Source organism: Camelina sativa, chromosome 15 (assembly GCF_030686135.1).
Source record: "Camelina sativa cultivar CO46 ecotype springtype chromosome 15, ASM3068613v1".
Lineage (NCBI taxonomy): Eukaryota > Viridiplantae > Streptophyta > Magnoliopsida > Brassicales > Brassicaceae > Camelina > Camelina sativa.
In genome coordinates, this window is record NC_141894.1 from 10,369,858 (window position 1) to 10,393,467 (window position 23,610).

A 23,610-nucleotide genomic window follows, 5' to 3' on the forward strand; every position below is an offset into this window, starting at 1 on the left:
TGAGGCTCTAGCTCAGATCCTAGCTCATTACGAAGCAGTATTGATATGCTCAAATTTACTCTAGAGCTACTCTCTCAAATTAAGGGGGGTGTATTGAACCTTGATTTTGGAGAATTTTATGGGATTTAGAAAATTTAGAATTTTGATAGAATTTAGGGAAGTTGATATGATTTATTGTGAAATTCTTTCAAATCTCACCTAAAACCATAAGATTTGGATTTCTGTATTTTTAACTAAACAAATCCTCTCAAATACTCCAAAATTCCTACAAATTATTAAAATCCAAATCCACAAACTGTTCTGAATAACAGTGGATTTTAAAGTAGTTTTTTAAATTATCAGTTCAATAACAGTTGATTTCAGGAGACTTTTTAAAATCCATGATTTAATAACATAGGATTTGTAAATTTTACATAAATCACTAGAAATGTCAAGTTGAATACACCCCCCTAAGAGATCACTGTAGTACTTAGGGATCAAATCCACAAGGACTCTCATTTACACAATATATTATTAAGTATCGAATTAAGCTAAATCAAATAAATTGTATTAAAATAAATAGCAAGAAAAGCAATTAAAAAAAGTGTGATTTCATAAGAGAGAAGATAATTTGTTAGGATTTATTGCAGATAAATTCTCAGGAAATTCAAAATTGCAGATAAATAATTTGTTAGTATTTATTAAGAACCATTCTAGAACTCAATTCACAAAAGTAAAATTAACCAGCTCTCTCTGTGAAAATTATCTAAGTCTAAAAACTAGAATTCCAAATCTCTTTGCTAATCCTAAAGATTAAACAAACATTAAATTCAAGTTTGTGAATAGGTATTTTGCTCATCTAAGATTATTTCAGGAAATCAATTAACCTAAGATCAGATTCTAGGTTGTACTCACTACTCTAGATACACAATAAACCAATCTAGATGAAGAATTCTATAGATATTATCCTAACAATCTGATAACCTAACAATTTATGAATTCTTTTGAAAACTCTAAACCTACCAAGAGATCTACTCAGACATGGTAAATGAAACAAACATTATGAATAAAATAGATATCATTAAGAAATAAATAGGATTAAAAAAGTTATGAATCTTCTCTCAAGGAGTCTTAATTATTTTTTCTAAAAACTCTCTAAAAATTTATCTCTCAAAAGTTGCAGGGAAAATAAAACATAGATCTAAACAAATAAACAATAACCTAAAAATCTTATATATAGTGTAAAACACGAATTGGACGCGCTCGAATCACCTACATAAAATTACCCTAATATATAATGAACAACACACAAAAAGGGTCTGCGGATGTTGTTTTATTTGAGAAATTTGTATTTCAATGGGAGAAAGAAGAAATGTAATAGAAGTGGGGAAGATGATGAAATGAGTCTAAAGACTAAATTTAATCTGCATCATTAATTTGTATCATAGTTGTTATTAAGTTTAAATCGTCTTGTATATTTTAAATCTTCGGTATATTTTAAATGAAATAAGAGAACACTAGCTAGTTGTGTCAAAAGCTGATAATTTAATTATGCCGGTGAAGAGTACAAAAGTTACTCTAACCAAGTTTCTTCTGATCAGCTAGAAGGAAAACTGCTGCTTTATAACAAAACAGAAACACAATTAATTAATAATCGACTATCTAAGTCTTGGTTCAAGGAAAAGAGATACTATCATCGTAAAATATGCTATAAATTCATGAATATATAGAGTACGTGAGCCGGCGCTGAGATTTTGGTGGCTACAAGCCAAAAAGAAAAAAAAAATTGGCTAATGGAAAAATGTAAAAAATGAACCATGTGTGGTTCGAAATCGTGACCTGGTCCATCTATTAGGAATAGGTTTCCAGTAGAACTAATGACTCTTTCGTGAAAAGTAGGCAGATTAAATATATATAATTTTGGCGGCCGTAAGCACCAGCTTGGCTTGCTTGTACCCTTACAGTCTGTAAGTCATCATTAATTAGACCTTAATTGCTGCATGGTTTTGCTTCCTCTTCTTCTCTTTGTTTTTGCTCAATTCCTTCTTTTTCTTCTTCTTATTCTCTCTCTTTTTAGGTCCTGCAGTTTGGTTAATTTGCACTAAACTGGGAACATAAGAGCTAGAACACACAAGTGGGCTACGATATGCTTTAACTTCTCCAAGATCCACTTCTTTAAAGTAACTATCTTCTCCAATGATATAAGCTTTTTTGTAGCCTTTGGGTTCGTCGCTGCATGAACTAAAAACCACGGCGAGTTTCTTCTCTTCGTCAACGAAGAAACTGTCGTAATCTTCGTCAACGAAGAAACTGTCGTAATCTTCATCAGACTCAAAAATAGAAAGAAAGATTGGCTCACAATCAACTTTTAAAAAGGGGATCCATGACACCGCACTGGGCTCTATCTTAGTAGTAACCCAAATCTCTATCATATGCAATGCATCACAGTGTTGATATAACGCAGCGAGTTTCTCTTCTTTAACACAAGATAGAGTACCAGCATGTCCAAAATGTTCATAATCATCAGGCGGCTGAAACGGTAGATCAAGAAACTTTCCAAATCTCTCTTCCGTAAAATCAAAGCAGATTAAGAAATCATTGGTTTCATCTTCATCGGAATCTCCTGTGGTCCAAAAGTAAGTATTTCCATTTACTGATAAACCCTGCCGATAACAGATTATATCCCAGTTGGGAATGACACGAAAATCTCTCCATGAATTAGACTTCAAATCATAAACTTCGTAGTAGCCCTGGTCATCATCAAAAAACCTCAATATCTTGTCATATCCAAGGGCATACGTGGATTTTGTTTCTGTTTTGACGTCGATCAATCTGATTTGTCCTAAATACGGATTCCATACGACGAGCTTTGATGACTTGTCCCTTGTGACACTGACACATAACAATAAGCCGGCACAGTAAAAGACGTTAGATATCTCGACTTGATACATTGATATACTAACCAAGTCTTCACCATCTTCGTTGAGGATTCCATGGAGGTTGAACCTCATCGAACAAAGCCTATGATCCAACATCGTGAACCCCAGAAACTGCTGTTTTGGTTCTCCTGTACATAGAATCCGATCTTTGGATAAAGTGTTCCATCCTTTGCAAGTGGCTCTCACAGCTCCAAGAGAAGTTATCGGAACCTTGGACAATATCTCTTCTACCAAATCCTGCGTAAGATCAGTCATCGACGTCATATTTCTCAAGTAAGAAAACTAGGGTTTCTAACTTTCACGTTTGCCCACTAATACTGTATATTGCGTAACACATCTTACCCGGTTTTTTTCTTCTTTTATAACCTAGATAGATATTTTATTCTAAGCCTCAAAAGTGTTAAATATACCCCAAAAAAAAAAAACTATATATTGTAATTTATTCCTATATAAGTAAAAGAGAAATACAAAAATGCTTCCGGGTCGGGTCAATTGCAGAAAATAACCCGAAATTAAAGCTGTCGGATTCGGGTGAGAATAAACCCGCGACGAATTAAATGGGTTATCGGGTAATTCAAAAAAAATCACATCAATAAATAAAAATCATAAATGTAAACAGCAATAAATTTCTCACAAACGATTCTTCATTAACTGCTTCCATAAATCTTAACAAAATATTCCATGGCATACTGATTTATCATTATAATTAATTTATCATTAACTGTCTCCCTAAATCTTAACAATATATTCCACATATGGCATATACTGATTTCAAAAATATTGTTCTTTTTTTTTTTTTTTTTTTTTTTTTTGTTCAGTCCTGAACTTTAGGAAACTTATAAACTTAAGTAATTTATATTCATCGTATAAAATTATGCATTTATTAAAAACTTAAAAATAAAATCTAAATCAAATCAACATTATTTGTTAGACCAAACTTAACAAAAATATTCCGTAAACTTAAGATATTGATTTGATTAATAATAGAGATCTCAATATTACTCTAACGAAAAAGAAAAAAAGATCCCACATCGGTTAGAATTTTTTTGACAAAGGTTCACAAGCATTATATATAAGACTAATAATATGTTTCTAACTTCTAATGAGCAGGAAACTTGATAAATCAGGGGTCCAAATGTGAAAAAAAAAAATCAGGGGTCCAAATTTAAAAATTATATATAAAGTGTTTAATACGATTTACGTTTTTTAAAGTTTTAATTATTATTAATATTGAAACTTTAAAAATTCTAAGCTTTTAAAAAGTTTTAAAATATTATAATATGTTAATTATTAAAATTTAAACATATTATAAAGGAAACTTGATAAATCAGGGGTCCAAATTTGAATATTAGATATAAAGTGTTTAATACGATTTAAGCTTTTTAAAAGTTTAAATTATTATTAATATTGAAACTTTTTAAAATTTCTAAGCTTTTAAAAAGTTTTAAAATATTATAATGTTTAAATTATTAAAATTTAAACATATTATAAATATCAAAACTTTTAAAAGTTTCAAATATTATAAGCTTTGTAAAAAGTTTAAAATATTATTAAAATTACACTCTATAAAAGTTTAAGTATTATTAATATTTTAACTCTTTATTTTATATTAAAGTTTAAAATATATGTTAGTTGCGATTGTTATTTCTTTCAAAAAAAGGTTTTGAGAGATAAAAAAAATATTTCTGAATTTAGTCTGTTAATGTAAATATTATTTTAAATATACATCATTAATACATATATATATATATATATATATAATTTGAATATTTCATTATTTTGTGATATGGAAAGTATCTAATTCAAATATTTCATTATTTGTAAATCTATGGAACTCATATGTTCTTATGCGAGATGTACACAATTTCATTCAATATTTTAGCAAATTATAATGCAGATTACGATGAAATCTTATATTTTAAAATATCTAATTTTTTAAAGTAGAAACCTTCCATTTGTTATTCTAAAATACATTTTTTAATTTCTTTGAATTTAAAATTTTTCTTTTGTAAAATGAAAAGTTTTTATTATAAATGTAAGATTATATTAGGTATTTCCTACTTTAACTACAAACAATGATCAAATATTACTCACTTTCATATCACTTTTCTTTTAAAAAGTACATTGACTTACTTGCAAAACTCACAATCACATGATAGAGCGGGTTAAAATTGATATTTTAACAAAGGCAATCCTTTGCGGGTTGGTTTGTCATAACAAAAATTGTGAGTTAGTAATTTTTACAGATGAAATATTTTATTATATTTTACATAAATATACTTCTACTACAAAAAGTGATTAAATTAAATATTCGTTCGCACTTATTATATTTCTAGTTTACTCACTTTTTTTCTTCTATTATTCTATTCAAACTCATTACATAAATATATGATTCATATAGTACTATAATAAAAAAAATATATATTCAAATATTCCTCCGCGCTGTAGCGCGGGTCAGATCCTAGTATATATAGTAGATTAAGAGCACGGGCTGAAATTTATTTTAATAATATTATAATTTTTATATAAAACATAATTTATGTGATTGTTTTTAAAAGTTTATTTGGATAAAATATTATGCAATAAAATCATATGCTAAATATGATGACTTGATAAGTACTCGTGTTATAACACTGGTAAAATTTTATTTTATACAAATTTTGTATATTTTCTATTTTAAAATAAAATTTTAATATCTTGTATTAGTTTATGTACGATGAAGTTATTTCAACAATGTATACTATATCATGACTTGAATGTCATTATAAGACATAATTTTGTGAATTTGGTTTCTAAAAAGCGAGTTATTATTTTATGAGTAATTTAATATAGTGTTATACTTTTTGTTTTAATATACTTGTTTTTTTTAAATTCTTTCATATTATAGTGACATATTATTGACATTGCTATAACAAACCAATTTAGAGTGTTCATAGTTTCTAACTTTTATATGAAGTTTCAATATTTTAAAAATATTTAAAAATAAATTATTAAAAATTTATTATATTATATTAAATTATAAAATTTAACAAAAAAGTGTGAAATTAAATTTAAATATTAAAATTTTGACCCGTTACTTAGTAATTTTTTTTAAATCAATAGATATTATTTTTAAAGAATAATATTACTAAAACTTGAATATTTTATAGACTGAATCATTTATATTTGTTTTTAAAAATTTAACTTATGGTATATAATAAATAATATGATAATTTATTTGTTTCACAAAATAGACTCATATATAAAAATTAGAGGTGAAGTATAATGGTAATTAACAAATTAATATGTTAAGTTAGATATCAAAAGATTTTATTTGATGAATAATTTAATAAACGAAATTAATATGGTAAGTTAGATGCTTTAGAATATTCTCCTTAAGATTTTTGAAAACTATAAATCCAGACTATACAAATAATATAAAACTTAATCTATAACTTATTTGTAACCAACTTATTAAAATTATATAGTCTACAAAACAATGTTGTGTATTTCCGTTTTATTATATAGGAGATATAATTAACTTTTCTCTTCTCCTTAGTCCACATCAGCATCCACCTAAACAACATTATATATTTTTTTACATTAAAAATACTATTTTGAATATTCATTCGTTGCATATTTATCTTATTATATAAAGTTTGATGTCAAATTTATTCATTAACAAGATCGTGACATGTGTCAATTGTATATTTAAGATTTTTACACGTGACCAAATTACTGCTTAACATGATCATAACATGTGTCAAATTAACGATCTTAGATGTAACATCCACGAACCAATTTTTAAGGTTTTGGTGTGGGTGTCGATCGACACCCTTGGTGTATCGATCGACACCATGTTTTCTGGTTTGGTCCGGTTCATTTTAATTGTTGTTTGGTTCGGTTTGGTTCAAGGAAAATCTCTAAATCATGTTATAAGTGGAGAAGCGACAAATTAAGGGTTTTAGGGTGTCTTGTCGCCGTTTTCAGAGATAGAGAGAGAGGAGAGAGCCTATTGTGGTGTGAAGGAGATTAAAGGAGAAAGATCAGAATCGTTAGGGTTTGGGAGGAAACAGTTTCGGCATATCAAATCGTTCTCAAAGGTAATGAAATTTGGTAGGTTAATTCCCAAGTCTTTCATCGTCATTCGCCTTTTTACAGAAGTAGATTTGGATTTAAACTCGATGAGTTATTGGCAGTTTCGTGAGACACGTTTTTCTCAGACGCGAGTTGGGACCATCGGAGATTGTAACTGAGAACGTGGTCTCGTGTGGTGCCTGCTCGTGCTGAAATTTTGTGGGAAGTTTCGTGACGTCTAGGGGTAGCTTTTCACTGGAGCGATTTGATAGTTAACGGTTGGTTTTTATTTTAGGGTTTCGTCTTTGAGACTGTTCTTTTCTGATGTTTCTGTCCAGTTTTGTTATAAGTCGTTTTTGGTTGTGTGGCTTGTTGTAGGGCGTTTCTGGGCTGTTTCAGACGTTAGGAGGGTCTCAACTTGTTGTATTGGTTGTTATAATCAGTTGATAAGGTGAGTGCATGACCATGGCTTATCTAAGCCTGAGAATCCTTTGTTGTTCTTGCTTGATTGGTGGTGCTTTGTGGTGTTGTTCTTGCTTGATTGGTTGTGTTAGTGGTGTTGTTCTTGCTTGTGGTGGTTGTGTTATGGTTCTTATAGGTTACTGAAGGTTTTGGGTGAGGTTGGAACGGATTAGAGATGATTGGAAACGGAGGTTCGTCGTTCGGATTCGTGCAGTTCGCGTTTGCGAAGGGAGTGTCGATCGACACCAGTTAGGTGTCGGTCGACACCAAGTTGCTTGTTTCATGATTTTTCCTGGTTTGTTGTGTTTGGTTGTCATTTGTTAAGCATTGGAATCTCAGTTGCTTGTGTGTATAGCCCAGTAGATGGGAGGATTGCCTCACTAAGTATTTGTGATAATACTTACGCATCTCAATTGTTGTTTGTGGTGTGCAGGTTTGTGACGTGGAATCATGGCAATGAGGAGGAGGATGATCTAGGGTCTCGTTTGTGTGTTATTGGATTTGTTGGTTATGTTGTTGGAACCTTGGTTAGTGTTATGTTAGGTTGCCGGATAGAATGGTTAGGAATGTTATTGTATTGATGATGTTGTTGGTTTTGTATTATTGGTATGTTTCCGCTGTGCTTAATGTTATTGCTGGTTTAATGTTGAGTTGTGGTTAGGGTTGGTTAATTAAGTAGTATGGGATGCTTAATTATACATTGTATTTAATTGTTAAAAAAAAAGGGGGTCAGGTTGTTTCATTTTGGTATCAGAGCCTTTACGGTTCTAGGATGGTTAAATGGATGGTTAGAGCGGTTAGGAATTTAATTGGGTGAATTATTTTCCTTTTTCTTGATGCATGATGTTGTGTGAGGGAATTGATTATGAGTAGTTAGTAAATTTGTCTGCGGTATGGAGTCCTAGTATCATCCTCTTTGAGCCTTCAATGAGATTCCACGGTGAGTTATTGTTATGTTTCTTTGTGTGGTATTGATTTGTTTTCTGCTTGTTAGCCTCTGTTCTTGGAAGATCAGTGGTTAAGGTGTTTGAGTAGTTGGTCGTGGACGGGGACGTGGTCGTGGTCATTGTCGGGCGGGTCCCGAGGCCAGCGAGTGTGTGGTCCAGAGTTCCACGAGAAGGTACGTCAGAGGGTCGTAAGCGTATCAGGAGGGACCAGAGGGGATTAGCCGGTGAGCGTGCCGGGGGTGCTGGGAACCCAGGTGTGGGGTTGCAGCAGGTGGAGCCCAGGGTCGAGATGATCGCTTGGCGGATCTGTTGGCGTGCTGTTGGAGCGGTTACCGAGAGGGGTACCAGTGTAGGCTCCAGTTGTGCCGCATGTGGTGGGGTGCAGTCGAGGGCTGCGGATGTTGAGGACTTTCCACCTTATGTTAAGAGGATGGAGCGGTTGTAGATGACCGGTATGAGATTATTCTCAAGAGGTATCGGGCCTAGAGAGGCGGATAGGTGGACATATGCAGTTGGAGCAGATACTTCTCTGCTTGGTGGTTAATCCAGTTGGATATAAGTTGAGTGGGCAGGTGTAACATTGCAATGTTATACTCGGACCACAGGAGGTAGTTGTGTCGAGAGATGTTTATAGTCGTTAAGGATTGTTGCTCCTGAGGGGATGGTGATTCCCCTGAATACCGATAGCTCGAGGGGCTGAGGGCTCCGAGAGTGGCAGAGGGGATGTTGTTCTCCTGAGGGGATGAGTAGTTCCCCTGATACCGAGATCTTGAGGATTGTGGTCCAAGAGTGAGACGGTATAACTCAAAGACGCTGGTCTGAGAGTGAGATCGGTATGACTCGAAGGTTGCGACCTAAGAGTGGAAGAGTTGGGAGCAAGAAATTCCTAGGACGTGAGTATAAACATAACGATTGAATGTAGACCTTGAGAGATTGACGGTGGTTTAATCTCGGGTTTTGAATGTGTTGACTTTTGGGACAAGGTTTTATGACCATAGCGTTTATGAATGTTTGGCTGTGTGCCAGGATTGTGAGGCCGGTGGTGCCGGAGTCCCGGGAAGGGGAGTTACAGCAGGATTGAGCCGGGAGAGGCATGTTTGCCAGATACATAAGTTCATGAAAAGCCTTCATGGCAGGATAAACTAATCGTTGTAACGATGCTGGATGAAGTTCATTGGAGTTGGACAGGGTTGCTAGATCCAAGGTTTTGGTAAACTTGTTGGAGGGAATAAGTCAAGTGGTTTGAGTTAGCTGCCTGCAAAGCATTTGACGCGGTGAATCAGAATATGCGAACGTATGGTACTTGTTTGTTTTATTACGCTCGTATTGATGATTTACTGTGGAGAATTGCAAAGTGGAAAAGCTATTTCTGGAATAAGTTATCTTGGGGAAGTTTCCCTAAGTGGCAAGTTACTAGAGGTTCTTGGACGAACAAGAGGGTTGATATTTAGGTGGCGGCGAGTTGATGTCGGCATACTTGAGTATTTGTTTAGTTGAGCTGAGGAAGCAACTAGAGGATTTATGGAGCAAGGGATTTATACGTTCTAGTGTATCACAGTGGAGAGCACTGGTGTTATTTATTAAGAAGAAGGATGAGAGTTTCCGCTTGTGCATTGACTAATGGGATTTGAACCGGGTCACTGTCAAGAACAAGTACCCTCTTCCCAGGATTGATGAGTTGTTGAATCAGCTGGGAGGTGCTACTCGGTTCTCTAAGGTAGATCTGGCGTCGGGTTATCATCAGATACCGATAGATGAGGCAGATGTGAGGAAGACTGCTTTCAGGACGAGGTATGGGCACTATGAGTTTGTGGTGATGCTTTTCGGATTGACTAACGCGCCAGCAGCGTTTATGAGATTGATGAACAGTGTGTTTCAGGAGTTTCTGGATGTATCTGTCATCATTTTCATCGACGATATCCTGGTTTATTCTAAGAGTCCTGAGGTGCATGCAGTGCATTTGAGGGCAGTTATGGAGAAGCTGCGGGAGCAGAAGTTGTTTGCTAAGTGGAGCAAGTACAGTTTTTAGCAGCGTGAGATGGGCTTTCTGGGTCACATTGTTTCTGCATAGTGAGTTTCTGTAGATCCGGAGAAGATTCAGGCTATCAGGGATTGGCCTAGACAACAGAATGTCACTAAGACCAGGAGTTTCCTTGGTTTGATAGGTTACTACAGGACCATGAGATGAAGTCTCTGGTAGGAGAGGTCAGTGCGTTGAGCTTGTGTGTGGTTCCTCGAGAACCATTGGGTTAGGAGGCGGCTTATGGAGCGGATCTTCTGAGCAGGGTGTGGTTGGCTCAGGAGAAGGATTTGGGGCTGGTGAATGTCTCTAAGGATGTTGATTCAGAGTATCAGGTCTCAACTAATGGTACTATCTTGGTGCACGGTCGGATTTGTGTGCCCAAGGATGAGGATTTGAGATAGGAGATCTTGAGGGAGGCTCATGCGAGCATGTTTTTCTATTCATCCAGGAGCGACTAGGATGTACCGTGATCTCAAGAGGTACTATCATTAGGTCGGGATGAAGAAGGTTGTAGCTAGTTGGGTCGCGAGGTGCGACGTGTGTCAGCTGGTGAAGGCTGAGCATCAGGTTCCAAGCGGATTACTAAAGAGTCTACCCATTTCAGAGTGGAAGTGGGATATGATCACGATGGATTTTGTGGTAGGATTGCCAGTGTCACGAACTTTTGATGTTATTTGGGTCATTGTGGACCGGTTGACTAAGTCAGCATATTTTCTATCCATTAACAAGATTGATGGAGCAGCGGTCTTGGCTAAGAAGTATGTGAGAGAGATAGTCAGATTGCATGGGGTGCCAGCGAGCATTGTGTTTGACAGGGATTCTAAGTTCACTTCGGTGTTCTGGAAGGTATTTCAGGCAGAGATGGGCACTAAGGTGCATATGAGTACAGCTTATCATCCCCAGACAGATGGACAGTCTGAGAGGACGATCCAGACGCTAGAGGATTTGTGTGTTGGATTGGGGTGGCCTTTGGGCAGATCACCTGAACCTGGTAGAGTTTGCTTACAACAACAGTTATCAGGCAAGTATTAAGATGGCTCCTTATAAGGCTTTGTATGGGAGACCATGTCGTACACCGTTATGTTGGACTCAGGTGGGGGAGAGGAGCATATATGGTGCGGATTTTGTCCAGCAGACCTCAGAGAAGATTCGGGTTCTGGGGCTGAACGTGAGGGAGGCTCAGGATCGGCAGAAGAGCTATGCTGATAAAAGGAGAAAGGATCTTGAGTTTCAGGTTGACGATAGAGTGTACCTCAAGATGGCTATGTTGCGGGGTCCGAACAGGTCATTGTCAGAGACTAAGTTGAGTCCGAGGTACATGGGTCCGTGCAGAGTGGTTGAGCGGGTGGGACCAGTGGCATATCTGCTGGAGTTGCCTGAGGTTATGCGTGCGTTCCACAAGGTATTTCATGTGTCGATGCTGAGGAAGTGTCTTCACGAGGGCGACCATCTGTTGCCTAAGATTCCTGAGGATCTTCAGCCCAACATGACGTTGGAGGTGAGACCATTGAGAGTACTCGGGAGGAGAGTCAAGGAACTTCGGAAGAAGAAGATTCCTTTGATGAGAGTTCTGTATGACTGTGATGGAGTAGAGGAGCAGACTTGGGAGCCTGAGGCGAGGATGAAGGCAAGGTTTAAGAAGTGGTTTGAGAAGCAGGCCGCGACTTGAGCTTGTCTAGCCGGGTCTGAGTTGTAGTCCGTGGCTGGAGCGGGTACGGAGTATTCCAGCCCATCTCTCTTGATACTTGGTCGCTTAGGGGTGGTTGGTTGGGCGACTCAGTACTAAGATGAGGTGGTGCTCGGAATGCGGGTTGATGGATTGGATTGTTGTATCTTATTGTTTATGTTGTATTTTCGTTGAGGTTGTAACGATTATGACATTTTGAGATTAATAAGATGTGTATTTTCCTTTATGTTTGACTGTTGTCGTCATGGGAAAAAGAGAAATAGCTCGGGTTTCTATTTTTGGAAGTTTCCATAAATAGAAAGTTTCCACAAAAGGAAAGTTTCCAGAATTAGAAAGTTTCTAAAAGGGGAATTTTTGTGGGAAGTGTTGAGGTAGATCTAGCCGGGAGATACTCGATGGCATGAGGTTTGTTTTGCTCAAGGCCGTCTGGGCCCAACTCATGTGATACCGATAGCTCGATGGACTTTGTGGCCAGACAGTGGGAGTGGTATGAGGCTTCGGATGACGATCCGAGAGCGTGCTTGAGGGTGATGACCCAAGAGCGGGATATTTGAGACTCCCTGGATACCGTAGCTGTGAGCCGCGGCTTGGCAGTGAGCCGGTATGTCTCGAGGGTTGCGACCCGAGAGCGGGGGGAGTGTGTGTGAGTGACTTCCTGGATGCCGTAGTTTAAGGCGGTTGGCCTGATAGCGAGCTGGCATGATTCGTTGGTTGCGACCACGGACGGGGGAAGCACTGAGTTGTGAGCAAATAGTGTCTTTGATGCGAGTATATTGGCTAGAGGGAGACCTCATGGTTCAGTCGGAGGTGTGCGGGCTGTTGCGACAGTGCACGGGAAACCTTGGCTGACGGTATTTAGTCCGGTCGGGGACGTGCGGGCCGTGTTGACGGTGGCACGGAGGTCCTTGACAGTTGGACAGTTTTGCGGGATTCGAGGACGAATCCTTGTTAGTGGGGGAGAATTGTAACATCCGCGAACCAATTTTTAAGGTTTTGGTGTGGGTGTCGATCGACACCCTTGGTGTATCGATCGACACCATGTTTTCTGGTTTGGTCCGGTTCGTTTTAATTGCTGTTTGGTTCGGTTTGGTTCAAGGAAAATCCCTAAATCGTGTTATAAGTGGAGAAGCGACAAATTAAGGGTTTTAGGGTGTCTTGTCGCCGTTTTCAGAGATAGAGAGAGAGGAGAGAGCCTATTGTGGTGTGAAGGAGATTAAAGGAGAAAGATCAGAATCGTTAGGGTTTGGGAGGAAACAGTTTCGGCATATCAAATCGTTCTCAAAGGTAATGAAATTTGGTATGTTAATTCCCAAGTCTTTCATCGTCATTCGCCTTTTTACAGAAGTAGATTTGGATTTAAACTCGATGACTTATTGGCAGTTTCGTGAGACACGTTTTTCTCAGACGCGAGTTGGGACCATCGGAGATTGTAACTAAGATCGTGGTCTCGTGTGGTGCCTGATCGTGCTGAAATTTTGTGGGATGTTTCGTGACGTCTAAGGGTAGCTTTTCACCGGAGCGATTTGATAGTTAACAGTTGGTTTTTATTTTAGGGTTTCGTCTTTGAGACTGTTCTTTTCTGATGTTTCTGTCCAGTTTTGTTATAAGTCGTTTTTGGTTGTGTTGCTTGTTGTAGGGCGTTTCTGGGCTGTTTCAGACGTTAGGAGGGTCTCAACTGGTTGTATTGGTTGTTATAATCAGTTGATAAGGTGAGTGCATGACCATGGCTTATCTAAGCCTGAGAATCCTTTGTTGTTCTTGCTTGATTGGTGGTGCTTTGTGGTGTTGTTCTTGCTTGATTGGTTGTGTTAGTGGTGTTGTTCTTGCTTGTGGTGGTTGTGTTATGGTTCTTATAGGTTCCTGAAGGTTTTGGGTGAGGTTGGAACGGATTAGAGATGATTGGAAACGGAGGTTCGTCGTTCGGATTCGTGCAGTTCGCGTCTGCGAAGGGAGTGTCGATCGACACCAGTTAGGTGTCGGTCGACACCATGTTTGGTCAGTGTAGAGAAATTAATCCAAAACAAAAAAGAAAAATTTACCTATCACCGTAGAGAAATTGAGAATATGACTTTTTAAAAGTTCTAAACCTATCATAAAAAGGAAATCTATACATAAGTAACAAGAAATAACTATTTATATATAAAAAGTTGAACTAATTTCTTATTATTAACCTAATTCTGCTAGATTTTTTTTTTTACTTATATAATAAGTAAGACATATATAAATGTTGGTTTCAATTTAGTTATTAACATGATCGAGACAAGTGTCAAGTCTATCGATAAGATTTTACATGTGTCAAAAAGTTTAGAAAATAAAAACTAACAATTTCATCATTTAAATTATAAATTTTTGTTTTAAAATTTAGTCATCAACTTTATCATCACATATGTCAAGTTATCAATTTAAGATGTCGACAAGTGTAAAAATATGTTCTCAACGTAATAACAACACATTTATACAAAACTTCGTTTTGAAGTTACTCATTAACATGATCAGAACTATATTCTAATTTTATGTTATATATTCTTATAAATATTATATATGAGATTACAACACGTATAAATGTTTGTAATTGTATCATGATTTAATTTAAAATATTATACTATTTATTTCAATTTCTATCAATTATAAATTTGTGATGATGTAAATTAAATTTTTATATATTTTTATTCAAATTTTGTTTTCAGTTAGGATTTGATTATATTCCTTTTTCTTAATATTTTTACTTTTTAATGTATTATTTTTTATGTTTTACATTACTTACTTCAGTTTGATTTCAAATTAGAAATCAGTGATGATTTAAAATAAAGTTTTGTAATATTTTTGTTTAAGTTAAGGATATGTAATATTGAAAAAAAATATTTTTGAAAAAAAATTGTTATGTTGTAGTAATTTTAGTTTCTATTTATATCTACGAATTATCCAAGTCTCATATGTCATTGTGCTTATAATTTTCAAATTTTTATTTTTATTATGTCAAATAAACATCTTTTTCAGTTTCTCAATTTTAATTTGAATGGTTATAAACTCATTGCAATGGTGGAGATACTTCTTCTAATTTTTTTTGTGAGTACACAATTTTAATGGTTAAAGAAACTATGATATAAAACAATTTTAGTAGTTAAAGAACTATGTCAAAGTGAAAGCAAAGAGACATAAAATTGGTTCAATTTGTTCATAGACACATTGTATAGGTGGTGATAAAGAGTATACTTTAACAATAAAATAATTTTTGGTATCTGAACACATTTTTTTGTGGTAAAACTTAGAAATAATAGATGTTAATAAGATGACGATTTGATGAGTTGTTTGCATGTAAACTATTGTATGAATAAATTGTGGAATGTTTTTGAAATTTGGCAATAATGATATTCATTTGAATGTTTGGCAAAACTTTTGGTTGCTGATAATTTAATTTTAGATTATTTTAATAATTTCTATAATAAATTTAAAATATAAAAGTATAAATTATTGTATTAATGTAAAAATGAAGAAAAAAAAATTTCATCTATGAGAATATATTTTTTCCCTAACTAAAAATATTTATATATATTTACTTACGAAAAGTAATTTTTCTTTATAACAAAAGATTAATATATTATTTTCTTTATTTTTGTTTGCCAATTCAAAACCCGCACATCATGCGGGTCCTAATCTAGTTAATTATAATTAATAATAGTAAAATAAATAAATAAACGAATTAAGTGAAATTAATTAAATTTTATGATAGTAAAAACAATATTATGTTTTTAGTAAATAATTAAAATTATAACTATATAAAAAATGAATTAAGTAAATTGAATATTTTGAAATAGAAAAAATAATACTATAGATTCATTTTAGTAATAATGTTATTATTCAAATTTTAACCAAAAAAATGATCATATTCCATAATTTAGAATGAGTTAATTAGTTTTATAATAGAAGTAAGATTTTAATGCATGGAGTAAATAAATAATTTATGTAATTGTATTTATAAAATTCTAAACATAAAAATAAAATTGAAATGAAATATTAGTTTCTAAGAAACATATACTACAAAGATTTATTATGAACATTCACTTAAAAAAAAAGATGAATTACTTAACTCAACTAAAAATTTTGATCTAGAACGTAGACATAGTAAGGGTCAACACTTTTTTAGGAAAAACTATGAAAAAGAATTTAAAAAAAATAATTCATCTAAAAAACAAAATCAATAGTCACAAAATATTAGAAAAATTATATGTAAGCCATTACAAAAAGTAACATGTGATTTGTATAGCATATCTTAGAAGACATATTATCAACTGGGGTTACAATTCTATAACATGATAAAAAAATAAAATATAAAACAAGCTTGATAAGAGCAGAGATTAAAGAAAGAAAAGGCGATGGCGAAAGCGATTTTTAGTGTTTCGATTTGAGATGATTGATGTTGGCGGCGATGCGAGAGGATTGAGGGAAGATCTCTTGGTTACTCCTGGTGGCTGTAGGATACGAAATTGGATGGTTGTTCGATTTTGGTATCTTCGGATATGTGGTCAGTTAATTTCGGATCCGGCTCATTGTGAGGGATCTGCAGTATATTGGTTTATGCGGATACGGATTCAGGGGGTTTTAATGGGGAAAGATACACGGACCCATGGCGAAGGATCTGTGATGATGCGATTACCCAGTGTATCCGGTTGGATTTGAATTTTAGAGTGTTTGAAAGTAGATCTTCCTTTTGTGGATTTTTGGGTTGAGTCATACCTCGAGTTGATCCTGAATGTTTATGTGATCTTTATGTTTGGTAATACGATCTTTGCTAGTGGTGATATGATTTTCTGGACAGAGAGTAATGGGATCTTCTTTCCTTGTTTCTTGTGGTTGATTGGGAGGAGTATATTCGGCCATTTATTTGCCCGTGATGTTTTGGAAAATAGGTTGATACGGTCCCTGGTTTTTCTCCGTTTGGTGCTCTTGGTTTGTGACTGTATATTTAGTTGGCTGCGAGTTTGCTCTTCTCACGGTATTACTTTGCTTTCTCTCACTTATTGGTGGTTTTGCAGGAGTACCTTTGTTGGAGCATTCTTGTTTGTATCTCCGAGTTTTCTCCTGTGTTCGTGTTTGCGATTCATCATGGCTCAATTGGCACTCAATAAAGGCAAGGCAACTTTGGTCCATACAGAGGTAGTGAAGATCTCGAGTTCTGTTTTAGCTCAGCGTATTCAGCAATTTTCTCTTACTCTGATTGGAAGATTGATGAATCCAACAGTTCAGAGAATGGAGTCTCTGATTGCTAATCTGCCCAAGATTTGGAAGTTGGAAGCTAAAGTTACGGGTGCAGATTTGGGACAGAGTACTTTCCAATTCAATTTTGAGGATGAAGTGGATCTTCAGGAAGGCTTGCTCAATGGTCCTTATCACTTTGATGGTTGGATGATCTCTCTAGTACGTTGGAAACCTATAGTTTCTGACTCTTATCCCTCGTCTATCAGCTTCTGGGTGAAGGTGGGTGGAATACCTATGCACCTATGGGAGTTAGCGACGCTAGAGGCTATAGGGAAGAAGGTTGGTAGAATCAAGGAATTAGATGAGGATACATGTAGCATTTGTGTCACGGTGAACAGTTTCAATCCTTTGCTCTTCAACTTGGTGGTCCCCTTTGATACTGGTGATGAGGTGGTGGTTTCTATCGAGTACGAGAAGCTTTCTGGTTATTGTAAGCATTGCTTCAGATTAACACATGATGTGTTGGTCTGTCCTGAGCTGAAAAATGTACAAGCTAGTCGAGGGATGGTGGACCTTGTGGATAAGCGGGGTGCTCAGCGACAACAGGTTGTGGTTAAACAAGGCTCGGTTCAACATGATGGTGGGTGGGAGAAACCAAGGAAACATGTGAAGCGGGCTTTGGATTTTCAATCTGAGCAGTATAAAGAGAGGAGACAACCTCAGTTTCAGGGTGGTGCCTCTAGCTCTTCCGGTTTTCAGTTGCAAGTGAGGAACCAAGGTCATGCTTGGGGACAAAAGATGAGGTATCAGAATAGTGGGCCATGAACTAACCTGGGATTCGATCCTTCTAGTTTGTAGATGGGTGGAGGTGATATGGTGGATCATTCTTCTGGTCTCCCTCAACAGAGGAAGGGTATCAGACCTGTGTGGCCTAAACCAATGTACAAGGTCAAGCAGGCTTCTGGCGGGAAAAGGATTCCACATCTTGCTCAGGATGGTGGTCCGTCTGTGATGATTGAGGATAATTCTATGGAGGCATCTGTGGAGAATGCTTCAGGTGGGGGGGGGGGGGAGGAGAGGAGGACCTTCAGGACTCGGGCTTCAATGAGAGCACCGATGACTTATTGGAGGATGTGGAGTTTGATGATGATATTAATCAAGAGGACTCAAGATTAGAATCAGATTTAATACTCAAGGATGGCAGTGTGTCAAGGTTAGATGCAGAGGGTACTTCTATCCAAGGTATTCATGTTTCTGATTCTTTATCCTTGAGTATGATTGATATGAGTTCCGCTATGAAGGCTGTTTCTCTGGGAAAGCCGATCAGCTTTAAAGCTAAAGCGGGTAGTCCGCAGGCTAGAAAAGGAGTTCACAGTTCAAAGAAAGTTAATTTGCCTCTGGTTTCACCTGGGAAATGACTCTTGGCTAAAGCTTTGTCTTTCAAATCTGTAGGTAAGGGCAATAAGCAAGAGGGAGTGGGCAAGCAAGGTCAAAAGACAAAAGATGGCACTCCTACTGGTGGTGGAGGTCGTCCTTTCAAGAAGGGGATGGTGGCTCTCCCGAAACCACCGGCTCAAACGTGAAGATACTAAGCTGGAACTGTCAGAGCATTGGGGCTGATCTGCAAAGAATTACTTGGGTGATTTGTGGAGAAAGCATCAACCAGACATTTTATTTTTATCAGAAACAAAGAAATGTTTTTCTTATTTACAAAAACTTCAGAATAAGTTTGGTTATAATAAGTTGTTTACTGTTGAACCCCGTGGGGCCAGTGGTGGTTTGACTTTGTTCTTTATGGATGAAATAAAACTTTCTATTCTTTTAGATAATGATCGTATTATTGATACACAAGCTTTCATTGGGCAACAGTTGATTTTTATGTCTTTTGTTTATGGGGATCCTGTCCCCCAACATCGAGAAAAAGTCTAGGATAAATTAACGGATATTGGCTCCTCTCGTATTGATCCTTGGTTTCTAATTGGAGAATTTAATGAACTAGTTGGAAATCATAAGAAACAGGGTGGTGCTTTGCGTTCAGCATCTTCCTTTAAGCATTTTATCTCAATGCTCCGTCATTGCGGGATGCTTGAATTTCCTTGCTATAGGGAACAATTATCCTGGAGAGGGAATCGCTGCAATAATCAGTTGGTTCAGTGCCGACTGGATCGTGCACCGGGTAATAAGAATTGGCATGGGTTTTTCCCAAATTCGAAAGTAGATTATTTGGAGATGATTGGGTCCGATCATTGCCCAATTTTAGCTACTTGTCTGACGACGGTTCAGCGACGGCAGAGGCAGTTCTGGCTTGATAAACGCTGGTTGGGTAAGGAGGGTTTAGCAGGTGAGGTTGAGTCAGGGTGGAATCGTACAAGAAACTTTTGAATTCCAGGCTTTGTGGATAAGATAAAAAATTGTAGGAATTTGATTTCCTAGTGGCGGAAAAATAATGTACGTTCTGGCCCATCGATCATTTCTTCCTTGAAGGCAGCTTTACATGAGGCGAAGATGGATGAGTCGATTTCTCAGGAAGAAATTTGAGGTATCGAGGGGAAATTGAAGGAGGCGTATCGCGATTAGGAGATTTATTGGCAACAAAAAAGCAGGAAGTTTTGGTTAAGGGTGGTTAGGACAAAAATACAAATTATTTTCATGCATCTACCAAACAACGGCGGGTGAGAAATAGGATTGTCGGTTTATTTGATGTTGATAACGCTTGGACTGACTCACCCTCGGGCATGGAGCATATTGCTACAAAATATTTTGAGGATCTTTTTAAGAAATCAGATGGTAGGGGTATCTCAGAGATGCTTCAAGGAATCAATCCAATTATTACGGACAGTATGAACAGAGTTCTAACTAGGGACATTACTGAAGCGGAAGTCTGTAAGGCTTTGTTTGCCATGCATCCGGAGAATACTCCAGGCCCTGACGGAATGACAGCACTGTTTTTTCAACAGTTCTGGTCTTTTTTAAAAGGGGACTTGGTGTCTTTGGTTAAAGAGTTTTTCCGAACTGGCAATTTTGATCCACTTTTAAATGAGACTAATATTTGTCTCATTCCTAAAGTTGATCGACCGCAGAGGATGGCAAAATTTAGGCCGAACGGTCTCTGTAATGTGAGCTACAAAATTATTTCTAAAGTATTGTGCTTTCGGCTAAAGCGGTTTCTACCCCTTTTGGTTTCAGAAACTCAATCGGCCTTTGTCTCTGGTCGTTTAATTACAGATAATATTCTTTTTGCTCAGGAGATGTTCCATGGGCTGAATACTAACCGACAGTGTAATTCGGAGTTCCTTGCATTTAAAACGGATATGAGTAAGGCATATGATCAGGTTGAATAGGATTTTTTGGAGGCGGTTTTGGTTCAATTAGGATTTGATAGAAAATGGATTTCGTGGATTATGTGGTGTGTGTCCTCAGTGACGTATCAAGTTCTTCTGAATGGTCAGCCCCAAGGTTTTATTAGACCACAGAGGGGATTATGTCAAGGGGATCCTCTGTCACCATATTTATTTATACTTTGCACAGAGGTTTTGATAGCAAATATTAAAAAGGCTGAAAGGGAAAATAAATTAACGGGTATCACCATCGCATGTGATAGTCCTACTGTTTCGCATTTATTGTTCACTGATGATAGTCTGTTCTTTTGTAAAGCCGAGGTGACTGAATGTAGGATGGTAATGGATATAATAGGTAACTATGGTAAAGCCTCAGGGCAGGAGGTTAATTTGAAGAAATCCTCTATCATGTTTGGCAAGAAGGTCCCTTCTGATGTACGATCCCAGTTAAAATCTATTATTGGTATAACTAAAGAGGGTGGTATGGGATCTTATTTGGGTATCCCTGAAAACCTGCAAGGTTTGAAAAAAAAAGGTTTTTAGCTATGTTAAGGATCGGTTGGATGATCGAGTAAATGGTTGGTCTGCAAAGTATTTATCAAAAGGTGGCAAGGAAATTATGATTAAATCGGTGGTGTTGGCACTTCCTACCCATGTTATGTCTTGTTATAAATTGCCACAGGAAATGACGTCTAAACTAACAAGCGCTATTTCCACCTTCTAGTAGAAGTATAATGATAAGGCTCGGGGTATGCACTGGGTCGCTTGAGATAAATTATGCAAAGATAAATGTGACAGGGGCCTAGGCTTTAGAGCTCTGGAACAATTCAATGATGTCATGCTGGCTAAAGTGTTTTGGCGGTTAATTCATTATCCGACATCCTTAATGGCTCGGGTGATGAAAGGTCGATATTTCAGGAATAAATATCCTCTTCTGGCAAAAAAACCAAATAATCCTTCCTTTGCATGGAGGAGCATTTATTTAACCAAGGAATTGGTGGAACAGGGAGCGAGATGGGCGGTAGGTTCTGGTTGCTCTATTTTGGTTTGACGTGATCCGTGGTTACTGGATACTCGTCCAAGACCAGCGAATGGTCGGGGGAAGTGGTTGCTTCCGAGCTTGATGGTTAATCATTTAATTAATCCAGTTACGAAGGACTGGCATATGCCTATCCTTGAGGATTTGTTTGATCCGGTGGATATACCACTTATTCGGAGTATGACGGTCAGTAAAACTCATCAGCCTGATCGATTAGTATGGCACTTTACTTAGTCAGGGAAGTATTTGGTAAAATCAGGTTACCGGTTAGCCTGAGAATTAATTGCGGAAGTTGAGTACGGGCCGACGTGCATGGCCTTGCGGGCTCAGTCGTGGAAACTTGACGTTCCCCCGAAGATTCAACACTTTTTTTGGAAGATTGCCTCGGGTACTCTCCCTGTGGTGGAACGGCTTGCGCGTCGGGGTGTCCGTTGTGATGCTTTGTGTAAGCGGTGTGCTTATGCTACGGAGACTATAAACCACACTCTTTTTGAGTGTCCTTGGTCGAGAGGTATATGGGCGATGTCTCTAGTGTTGCTAGACCCGGGAGGTTTTCCATATGGTTCTATCTATGCGAATTTAGATTTTATATTCTAGCGGGCGTCTTCTCAATCCGGGGTTTCTGATATAGCTTCTCGTCTCCCCTGGATTTTATGGTCACTTTGGAAAGATAAGAATAAAAAGGTTTTCCAGGGCATCGAGTTAGAGCCAATTGAAATCTTAAATCAAGCGGCTAATGATAAAATATTATGGGAGGAGGCCAAATCTTACTCAGTGAGTTATCTGAACCCTCCACCTTTAATGGAGGATAGGAGTTCTTTTCCCCGTTGCTAGGTTGATGGTTCATGGAAAGGTACCGACCCTCTCCAAGGTTTGGGCTGGTGGTGTTGTAATGGCGAAGATTCGACGCTCCTTGTGGGAGCACGGAGTCATAGACGAGGTCTTACTCCCTTACACGAGGAATTACAAGCTTTGATTTGGGCTATGGAGTCTTTATTGGCGGCTGGAGTTGTTTGTCAAGTCTTTGAGACGGATTGTGCAGAGCTAGTTGCGATGGTGCAGACGCCGGACGATTGGCCCGCTTTCTCGAACCTGTTGGAGGAATTTTCGCTGCTCCGAACATCTTTCCCCTCCTTCACCCTAACCAGGATCCCACATGACTCCAGTGTCAGGGCCGACTGCCTTGCTCGCCGAGACCTTTAGTTTCTGAATCTACCTTTGTATACTCTTATCCTCCTGTTTGAGCAACAAATCTTGGATTTCTTTTTTAATTATTTAATGTTTGGTTGAAAAAAAAAAACAAACAAGCTTGAGATATCATCAATTTTGTCAAATGCTTTTAACCAAAAACATTGGCAGAAACAACACATACAAAGTACACAATGTTTTTTTGAGAAAACAAAGTTGAGGTTGCATCACAAATTTAACATCTGAAAATAACATATGAGGTTTTAGACAAATATGTATTCATTTTCGGATTTAACCGTTTCACCATCTAAGAATTCTTGACTTGGTCAGAAATTCGATTATGGCAGGTGATGCACTTGGACAACCTCGTTGTAGCGACATAGCACTAAAAATATTCATGAAACTTTGTATATTTGTATTCAATATTAAGATATATGTTTAAATGATCTATAATTAGGTCAACGATCGACATTCGACGTTAAAAATTTTAAAAAGATGTTTTCATGGATAAGAATATGGACTGAACTCTTCTAGGGATAAAAGCTCAGAAGATTGTCAACAATATTTTTTATTCTTCCCTTGAAGTTCTTAAGTCATTTTTTGTTACCAAGTGATATATTGTTGATTTGCTAGGAAAACATTATTGCTACACTAGACACTATATGTTACATATAGATTAATAAAATAATTATGGTGTTTATATAGATTTATCTTTTAAATTTTAAATGATTATATTTATATTTAATGATTCTTATT

General features: G+C 36.8%; 1 pseudogene; it reads right to left on the minus strand.

Annotated features, from left to right (window-relative positions):
- Positions 1–1,961: 1,961 nt before the first annotated feature.
- On the minus strand, positions 1,962–3,182 carry LOC104746386 (F-box protein At3g19880 pseudogene; annotated as a pseudogene).
- Between the last annotated feature and the right edge of the window lie 20,428 nt (positions 3,183–23,610).